Source organism: Callospermophilus lateralis, chromosome 3 (assembly GCF_048772815.1).
Source record: "Callospermophilus lateralis isolate mCalLat2 chromosome 3, mCalLat2.hap1, whole genome shotgun sequence".
In the NCBI taxonomy this organism is placed as follows: Eukaryota; Metazoa; Chordata; class Mammalia; order Rodentia; family Sciuridae; genus Callospermophilus; species Callospermophilus lateralis.
The window spans coordinates 82,152,489-82,162,583 of record NC_135307.1 but is presented as its reverse complement, the minus strand read 5'-3'; positions in this window follow the sequence as shown (position 1 = coordinate 82,162,583).

The following is a 10,095-nucleotide window of genomic DNA, read 5'->3' as shown; positions in this document are numbered from 1 at the left end:
TAGACGAAACCATTATTATCTTTATTATTATTATTTTAATTTCTGAAATTAAAGTAGAGGCTGTGAGGGTATGATGAATTAGCTATTTGTGCCCCAACCAAGAGGAGTTCAGAGATGTTGATCATAAAACAGTTGTAAAGATTTTTCCTAAAGTTACTGCTTTAGGACTCCCCACAGAAAAACAAAGCCTTTAGTAAATGCATTTGTAGAGTTTAATTTTGTGTTTGTAACAGGTCACTGTTTTTAGACTGCAATTTTGAAACAGATCAACAGCTGAGTCGGAAATGAGAGCCCATCCTCTAAAATACATAAGTGAGATATGGATGATATAATCCCCAGGGCAGAGCCTGCTTACAGTTGGGCATTCTTTGGTTCCAGCTGTTGACTAGAAATAATTTAGTTTATAATAGTAGGACTAAGAAATGCTTTTAATGCAAATTCCTTGCATTGCTTGTCTCTCTTTGAAGAACAAGTGTACATTCTTGCAAACCACCAGAATAGGAGACTATTTGTTCTTTGTCAGACCAGTGGCTATAAGTAGATATGAAAGGAAGGCCTTACAAATTTCACGTCACATTTAGTTTTATTATAGGGAAGTTATAAAACAGAGCTTTAGAAATCTCCAGATATGTCATTTTCTTTGTATTTTTAAAAATGCTTCTTCGTTTACCACAATAAGGCCATATTTGTTTGTACTGAGGGGAATGTTATTTTACATTGTCAATTTTACTTGCCATGCTAAAAGGAAAATCAAAATGATATTATACTTTATAAGCAATGTGCTTTATTCATTAAGCAATTTGTGCTTTATTTGGGGTGGAAGAAACCTACAGATGTATTCAAGTTATTGTGGGCTCTTGGTTACTTACAAAGTGACACTCAAATTCCAATTCAAATATTCTCTATTGTTTCTATAAGTTCACTCTTATCTATCTTATTCATCCACCCTTTGTTTTGTCTCACAAAAGATTTATGGCAGTTTATAAGGATAGATGGAAAAATGGATGTTAAAAGTGTAAGTAGAAAAATGAAAAATAGAGATGGGTATATAAAATAAATCACAATGATCTGTAATTATGATAACAATTGGGCCATATATTTTTCAAGATTTTTCTTAGCCACAACCAAAAGAGCATCCTAGTTGGTCACTAGATTCAGGGGCCACAGAATCAAACTAGTTGGTTGGTAGAAGTAATACTATTCTTGGTACTGGAGTCAGAAAATTCTCCCAAGATGTTCATAGAGAAGATCTGTCCTATGATGAACATCTAGGACAATGTCCTTGCTACTGAAGCGGTGATGTATTTCTTACACATCCTCCTAATATAAGCTAGTGACATCATATCAAAAGGCAGGTCAGTAACATGGATTCTGTAGTTGGCAGTCTGTTTGGCTTCATTGAGAAATTAACCTGGTTGACTATATACACATAAAAATTCTCAGGGTGATTCCAGCCTCTAGGAATTGTTCAATAAATTTCTAATTACAGGTACTATTACTGTGTGTCAAATGTGTGATCTTTGATAGGAAAGAGAAGGTCTCCACATTTATTCAGTTGAGTGAAAATGCCTTCTGGGAGTTTTTGAGCTCACAACCCTCACCTACTATGCCCTCGAGAGCTTCTGCTAGCAGGAAATTCAAGCTTAGGTTGGACATTGCCATGTTTGGGCTTTCCAGGCAAAGCGGGTCTTGCTCCAGGTAACACTCGAAAAACTGAACCTCCATAAATAGAGTTACTGTCATTGTGGGGAGCAAGCCAAATCTGAGCTAAGAGGAATACCTTCCAAGCAGAATCCTACGTGGGTTAGCATTTCATTCTTGAAGGACAAACTCCTTTTAAGGAATTTAAAGGCTATCTAGAAATTCTTCCTGATTTTCCTGCCTTACACCAGGATGGAGGACAGTGAAAATGCAGGCTTTAGATAATTAAGTCCATGAGACTCCAGGATCCAGAAGCATCTCCCTTCTGCAATCCCTTCCCCCAACCCCTTCCTCCTTGCCTTGCCCTCCTTCTCTGAACCTTTTTAAATGGTTCCATTGCAGTTGGTCTTATCATGTCAGAAGGCAGTGACTGCTGGAATCTGCCAAGAACAGAATCCATTTGGGGTTGAAACAGCCTCCTCCTGGGTTAATCTCTTCGGTGGTTGCCTGTAAAACATGGGGCCGCTTGTGGTAACCTTAGCCGTGCCTTGGTATTGGATTCTGAGCACCCCGGGATGTGTGGGGGCCGCATCCCTCACAGTCACGTCACTTTCTTCTTTTAATGAAAACTGAAACCCGGCTCCAGCCAGAGGGCAGTGGGGGGTTGAACAAATGTGTTAGGAGACAAAACAGAAATGTTTTAGGAAGGCTGGCTCCCCCGGCCCCCCAACTCCTACTCTGATCTAGAAAGAACCTCTCCCCGCTCCTAGCACACGGAATGCAGGAGGGGCAGGGCGTGGGGCCGGGGAGGGCTCGTGGGGAGGAATTAAGTGTGGCCTGGTCTGTTTCTGGCTTCTCTGTAAATACTGCGACACCTCCGAATGGAGGAACAGCTGAGATAAGTGACTGCTAATCCCCCAGTGCCGGGGAGGAGCTCAGCAGATGGTGGACGAAACAGGCTTCCCCCGAGGCAAGGGCAGCGGGAACGGTCCCACCTTCTGTTCCTCCAGCTCGCCCCGCACGTCTCCCTCACGGCCTGCGCCGCTGTGAAGGGCCTCGCAGGCCCTCGACCGCCCCGGGGACCGCCGGGCTTTGCCGTCCCACTGGGATGGACAAGGTCAGCCAAACTGGACTGGGCCCAGCCCTGGCAGCTTGGGCGGCGTCCAGCGCGGCTCGGTGGGCTGGGGAGGAGGAGCCACGCGGTGCTGCCACGTTCCCAGGTGGAGACCGCAGAAGCTTACCTGGGGAGGAGGAGCGAGGGTTCATTTAAAATGCAGATCCAGTCCTCCAGGGCGGGACCCGGGAATCTGAATTTCTGGTAGGCAGCAGAGACTGCAGGTAATTTGGGCATACTCTTCTGAGAAAAAGCAGTTCGAGGCAGACGGGAAGGCATTTGAAGTGATGGTTAGGAACAAGCCAATCCAGGTACCTGGGTTCGAATCTCAGCTACCATTATTAGCTCCTTGGCGTGACCTCGGGCAAGACAGTCTCAGTGGTCCCAAACTCCTAGGATATGATCCAACCTCTCTCAAACTGTGGGACACAGCCATTCCTAGGTTTGGTAATCAATTTAGTTATCCCTGGCATAAAAATAAAATTTGAGCCAGGCGTGGTGGCCAATGCTGAGGCAGGAAGATTACAACCTCACCATTTCAGAGAGCCTCCATCTCAAAATAAAAATAAAAACAGGCTGGGGAAATAACTCAGAAGTAGAGCGCCCCTGGATTCCATCTGCAAACTAATAATATACTGAAAAATAATAACAAATAAAAATAAAGTTAGGAGATTGCATGATTTGATTGTACTTAACACTCTTGAACTGCATGCTTTAGTTGAGATAGTAAATTTGATATTATGTATGTTTTGCCACAATTAAAAAAAAAGAATATCTAGAAATCTTGAATGCACCAGCAGAGTGAAGAAGTTATCTTTCTACACTTAAGTAGTTAAGACAGTAAATCTCAATTTTCAAATTAAATGAATCCCTGAAAACTAGTGTTAAATGAAAATCAGTCATGGAATCTTAATTTCCCATCAATTTATATTTTAAAATATACAAAATAGGGTTATCTTTAAAGACAAAAGCACAGAAAATGAAAGCAAAAAAAAAAAATAGACTAATGGGATTACATTTGATGTATCAAATTCAAAAGCTTCTGCACAGCAAAAGAAACAACAGTGAAGAGACACACTACAGGATCGGAGAAAATACTAGCAAACCATACATCTGGCAGGGGATTAATGTACAAATATACAGGGAATTCAAAGAACTCAACAGAAAAGCAAAAATAAACTACCACCACAAAAAATAACCCAATTTTAAAAAGTAGACAATAGCCATTTCTCAAAAGAAGACATGGAAATAGTCAATAGGCACATGACAAAAATGCTCAACATCACTGATTAGAAAAAGGTAAATCAAAACCATAGTGAGATATCACCTCACCATAATAAGAATGGCTATTATCAAGAATACAAATGTAAGGAGAGAGGCACTCCCCCACGCCCGCAAGGAGATTCACCCTGCACTGGGGTTCCTTATTCAACAAAGCGTGGCTCCACAGCCCACCATCAGGATACATATAGGCTTGAGGCTGCTGCTGCCACGAAAATGGGATATCACCGCTTCTATCAAGGGACAACAATAAGGATCTGGTAAGATGTCACCAAAGTCCCTGTGGGCCTGGCTATACCAGAGGTTGTCTCTACTAGGGGTGCTAACAGTTATCCCGTTGCTGAGGTAACAAGGAGTCTTGCAAGGGGTTGACTTTCTCTTGTTTCTCCTGCTAAAAGCCAACTTCTTATGATTACCCTTTCACTAGTCATATAATCTAATACCTCTGTATTCTCACATCCTACCTCATAAACATCTCAGTCAACCCCCATACCCCTTCTACCATTAGAAACTGTAAATCATTATGCAAACCTGTTGACTATACAGTAGAGGATAAGTGGACTCATCATTTCTGATTATAGCGACAAAACTGTAAATGTAAACATAGAAGCTAAATGATCTATGGCTGCACATTGGTACATTGAGTGCTATAATATTGATCTCCCCCTTAAAGTTGAGGTATTGGTAACCTGCAGGGACACTATAAGACAATAGGGCAGAAGCTACCTTGGATCTACACTGCAAGAGAGGAAGACACACAGACATCATGAAAAAACCAGGGAGGAAAGTGCCCCAAACAAATCAAGATTCTACAACAATATAATCCATAGATAGTGAAGTAGATGAAATGTCAGAGAAGGAGTTCAGAATATACGTAACTAAAATGATCAGGGAATTAAAGAATGACCTAAATGAATAGATACAGGCAAAATCGATCACTCCAACAAAGAGATAAGAGAGCAAATAAGGTAACAAGAGATTATTTCAAGAAAGAGATAGAGATTATTTAAAAAAACAGAAATCCTTGAAATTAAAGAAACAATAAGCCAAATTAAAAACTCAATAGAAAGCATCACCAAAAGACTAGATCATTTGGAAGACAAGACCTCAGACAATGAAGACAAAATATACAATCTTGAAAATAATGTTGACCTCACAGTGAAGATGGTAAGAAACCATGAACAGAATATCCAAGAATTATGGAATACTATCAAAAGACCAAATTTGAGATTTATTGGGATAGAGGAAGGTTTAGCGATTCAAACCAAGGAATGCACAATCTCTTCAATAAAATAATATTAGAAAATTTCCCAAGCATGAAGAAAGAATTGGAAAATCAAATAGAAGAGGCTTATAGAACACTAAATGTATAAAATTACAACAAATCTATACCAAGATACATTATAATGAAAATGCCTAGCATACAGAATAAAAATAGAATTTTAAAGGCTGCAAGAGAGAAAACTCAGATTACATATAAGGGAAGACCAATTCGAATCTAAGAAGAGTTTTCAACCCAGACCCTTAAATCCAGGAGATCCTGGAACAACATATAGCAAGCTCTAAAAGATAATGGATGCCAACCAAGAATCTTATATCCAGCAAAATTAAGCTTCAGATTTGATGATGAAATAAAAACCTTCCATAATAAACAAAAGCTAAAAGAATTTACAGCAAGAAAGCTGCACTAGAGAATATTCTTGGCAAAATATTCCATGAGGAGGAAATGAAAAACAACAATGAAAATCTGCAAAGAGAAGAAGTATAATAAAGGAAAAGCCAACCAAAGGAGAAACCAGGTCAAGCTAAATACCAAAAATAAGCATAAATAACCAGAAATACAAGTCATGTCTCAATAATAACCCTAAATGTTAATGGCCTAAACTCACCAATCAAGAGACATTGACTGGTAGATTGGATTAAAAAACAGGCCCAACAATATGCTGCCTTCAAGAGACTATCTTATAGGAAAATACATCCACAGACTGAAGGTGAAAGGTTGGGATAAAATATACTACTCACATGGTCTGTGTAAACAAGCTGGAGTTTCCATCCTCATATCAAATAAAGTAGACTTTAAGCCAAAGTTAATCAAAATGAATAAAGATGGACATTTCATACTGCTTAAGGGAACCACATATCAACAAGACATAACAGTTATAAGTATGTATGCCCCAAACATTGGAGCATCTACATTCATCAATCAAACTCTTCTCAAGTTCAAGAGTCAAATAGACCAGAACACAATAATTCTGGGTGAATTTAATACACCTCTTTCACCACTGGATAGATATTTCAAACAAAAGCTAAACAAAGAAATTTTAGAAGTCAATAATACAATCAATAACTTAGACTTAACTGACATATGTAGAATATATTATCCATCAATGAGCGAATACACTTTCTTCTCAGAAGCACATGGATCCTTCTCTAAAATAGACCATATATTGCTTTCCACAAAGCAACTCTTAGGAAATACAAAAAAGTAGAGACACTACCCTGCATTCTATCAGACCACAATGAAATAAAATTAGAAATCAATGATAAAATAAAAAATAAAAGCTACTACAACACCTTGAGACTAAATAATATGCTACTGAATAAACAATGGGCTGCAAAAGATATCAAGGAGGAGATTTAAAAATTCTTAGAGGTAAATGAGAACACTGATACAACATATTGAAATCTCTGGAACACTAAGAAGGCAGTTCTAAGATGAAAGATCATTGTATGAAGTTCATTCCTTCAAAGAAGAAAAAGTCAACAAACCAATGACTTAACATTACATCTCAAAGCCCTAGAAAAAGAAGAACAAATCAATCCCAAAGTAGTAGAAGACAGGAAATAGTTAAAATCGGAGCTGAAATCAATAAAATTGAAACAAGAAAAACAATCGAAAAAATTGTCAAAACAAAAAGTTGGTTCTTTGAAAAAAAATAAAAGTGATAAACCATTAGCCATGCTAATGAAGAGAAGGAGAGAGAAAACTCAAATTACTAACATCAATGATGCAAAAGGAAATATCACGACAGGCACTACAGAAATACACAAGATAATTAGAAATTATTTTGAAAATTTGTACTCCAATAAAATAGAAAATATCAAAGGCATCAGTAAATATCTAGAGGCATATGATATGCCTAAACTAAATCAAGATGATATATACAATTTAAACAAATCAATTTCAAGGAAGGAAATAGAGGACGCCATCAGAAGCCTACCAACCAAAAAAAGCCCAGAACCGAATGGATACACAGCTGAGTTCTACAAGACCTTTAAAGAAGAACTAACACCAATACTCCTCAAACTATCTCATGAAATAGAAAAAGAGGGAGCACTTCCAAACACATTCTATGAGGCCAATATCACCCTGATTCCAAAACCAGACAAAGACACATCAAAGAAAGAAAACTTCAGAAGAATATCTCTAATGAATATAGATGCAAAAATTTTCAATAAAATTCTGGCAAATCAAATACAAAAACATATCAAAAAGGTAGTGCACCATGATCAAGTGGGGTTCATCCCAGGGATGTAAGTTTGGTTTAACATACAGAAATCAATAAATGTAATTCATCACATCAGTAGATTCAAAGATAAAAATCATGTGATCATCACAATAGATGCAGAGAAAGCATTCAACAAATACAGCACCCCTTCATGTTCAAAACACTAGAAAAACTAGGGATAACAGGAACATATCCCAACATTGTAAAAGCTATCTATGCTAAGCCCCAGGCCAACATCATTCTAAATGGAGAAAAATTCCCTCTAAAAACTGGAACAAGCCAGGGATACCCTCTTTCACCACTTCTATTTAACATAGTTCTTGAAACTCTAGCTGAGCAATTTCTAAAAAAAAAAATTAGAAAGACAAAAGAGATTAAAGGGATGCAGATAGGAAAAGAAGAACTCAAATTATCACTATTCATGGATGATATGATCCTACACCTAGAAGATACAAAAAAAGAAAATCCACCAGAAACCTTCTAGAACTAATAAATGAATTCAGGCAAGTATCAGGATATAAAATAACACACATAAATCAAAGGCATTTCTGTACATCAGTGACAGATCCTCAGAAATAGAAACTAGGAAAACCACCCCATTTACAATAGCCTCAAAAAAAGACTTGGGAATCAACAAAAGAGGTGAAAGACCTCTACAATGAAAACTACAGAATGCTAAAGAAAGAAATTAAAGAAGACCTTAGAAGATGGAAAGATCTTTATTCTTGGATAGGCAGAATTAATAGTCAAAATGATCATACTATCAAAAGCACTGTACAGATTCAGTGCAATCCCAATCAAAATCCCAATGACATTCCTCATAGAATAGAAAAAGCAATCATGAAATTCATCTGGAAAAATAAGGACCCAGAATAGCCAAAGCAATCCTTAGCAAGAAGAGTAAAGCTGGTGGCATTACTATTCCAGACCTTATACTATACTACAGAGCAATAGTAACAAAAACAGCATGGTATTGGTACCAAAATGGACCTGTAGACCAATGGTACAGAATAAGGACACAGAGACAAACCCACATTATTACAGTTATCTTATATTAGACAAAGGCGCCAAAAACATATATTGAAGAAAAGATAGCCTCTTCAACAAATGGTGCTGGAAAAACTGAAAATCCACATGTAACAAAATGAAATTAAGCCTCTATTTCTCACCAAGCACAAAACTCAACTCAAAGTGGATCAAGGATCTAGGAATTAAACCAGAGACATTGCACCTAATAGAAGAAAAAGTAGCCCAAATCTCCATCATGTTGGATTAGGCCCCAACTCTTTTAATAAGACTCCTATAACATCAAAAATTAAAACCAAGAATCAATAAATGAGATGGATTCAAACTAAAAAACTTCTTCTCAGTAAAATAAACAATCAGTGAGGTGAATAGAGAATGGGAGCAAATCTTTACCACAAACTCATCAGATATAGCACTAATTTCTAGGATATATAAAGCATTCAAAAACCTTAACACAAACAAACAAACAAATAAATAACCCAATCAATAAATGGGCCAAGGAACTGAACTGACACTTCTCAGAAGATTATATACAATCAACTAACAAATATATGAAAAAATGTTCAACATCTCTAGCAATTAGAGAAATGCAAATCAAAACCACTTTAATATTTCATCTCATTCCAGTCAGAATGGCAGATATTATGAAGACAACAACAATGAGTGTTGGCAAGGATGTGAGGGAGAAGGCACACTTATACATTGCTGGTGGGACTGCAAATTGGTGCAGCCAATCTGGAAAACAGTATGGAGAATCCTTGAAAAACTTGGAATGGAACCACCCTTTAACCCAGCTGTCCCTCTCCTCGGTCTATACCCAAAAGACTTAAAAAACAGCATACTACAGGGACATAGTTACATCAATGTTTATAGCAGCACAATTCACAATAGCTAAACTGTGGAACCAACCCAGATGCCCTTCAACAGATGAATGGATAGGGAAACTTTGGCAAATATATACAATGGAATATTACTCAGCATTAAAGAGAATAAAATTATGGCATTTGCAGGTAAATGGATTAAGTTTGAGAATATAATGTTAAGTGAAGTTAGCCAACCCCCAAAAAACAAATGCCGAATGTTTTCTTTGATATGAGGATGCTGACTCATAATGGCAATGGGGGAAATGGGAGGAATGGAGGAACTTCAGGGACAAAGGGGAGGAAGGGGAAGGGAGGGCGTGTGGGGGTAGGAAAGGCGATGGAATAAGTTAGACAGCATTACCCCAAGTACACGTGTGAAGCTATGAATGGTGTGAAAATACTTTGTGTACCGCCAGTGAATTGAAAAATTGTGCTCTATATGTGTAATATGAAATGAATTGCATTCTGCTCTCATATATAGCAAAATAGAATAAATAAATAATTTAATAAAAAGACACAAATGTAAGTGTTGGTAAAGATGTGAAAGAAAAGAAAACCCTGCAAACTGTTGGGAACGTAAATTAGTACAGCCATTAAGGAAAACAGTATAGTGGTTCCTCAAAAAATTAAAATAAAACTACCACATTATCCAGCAATCCTA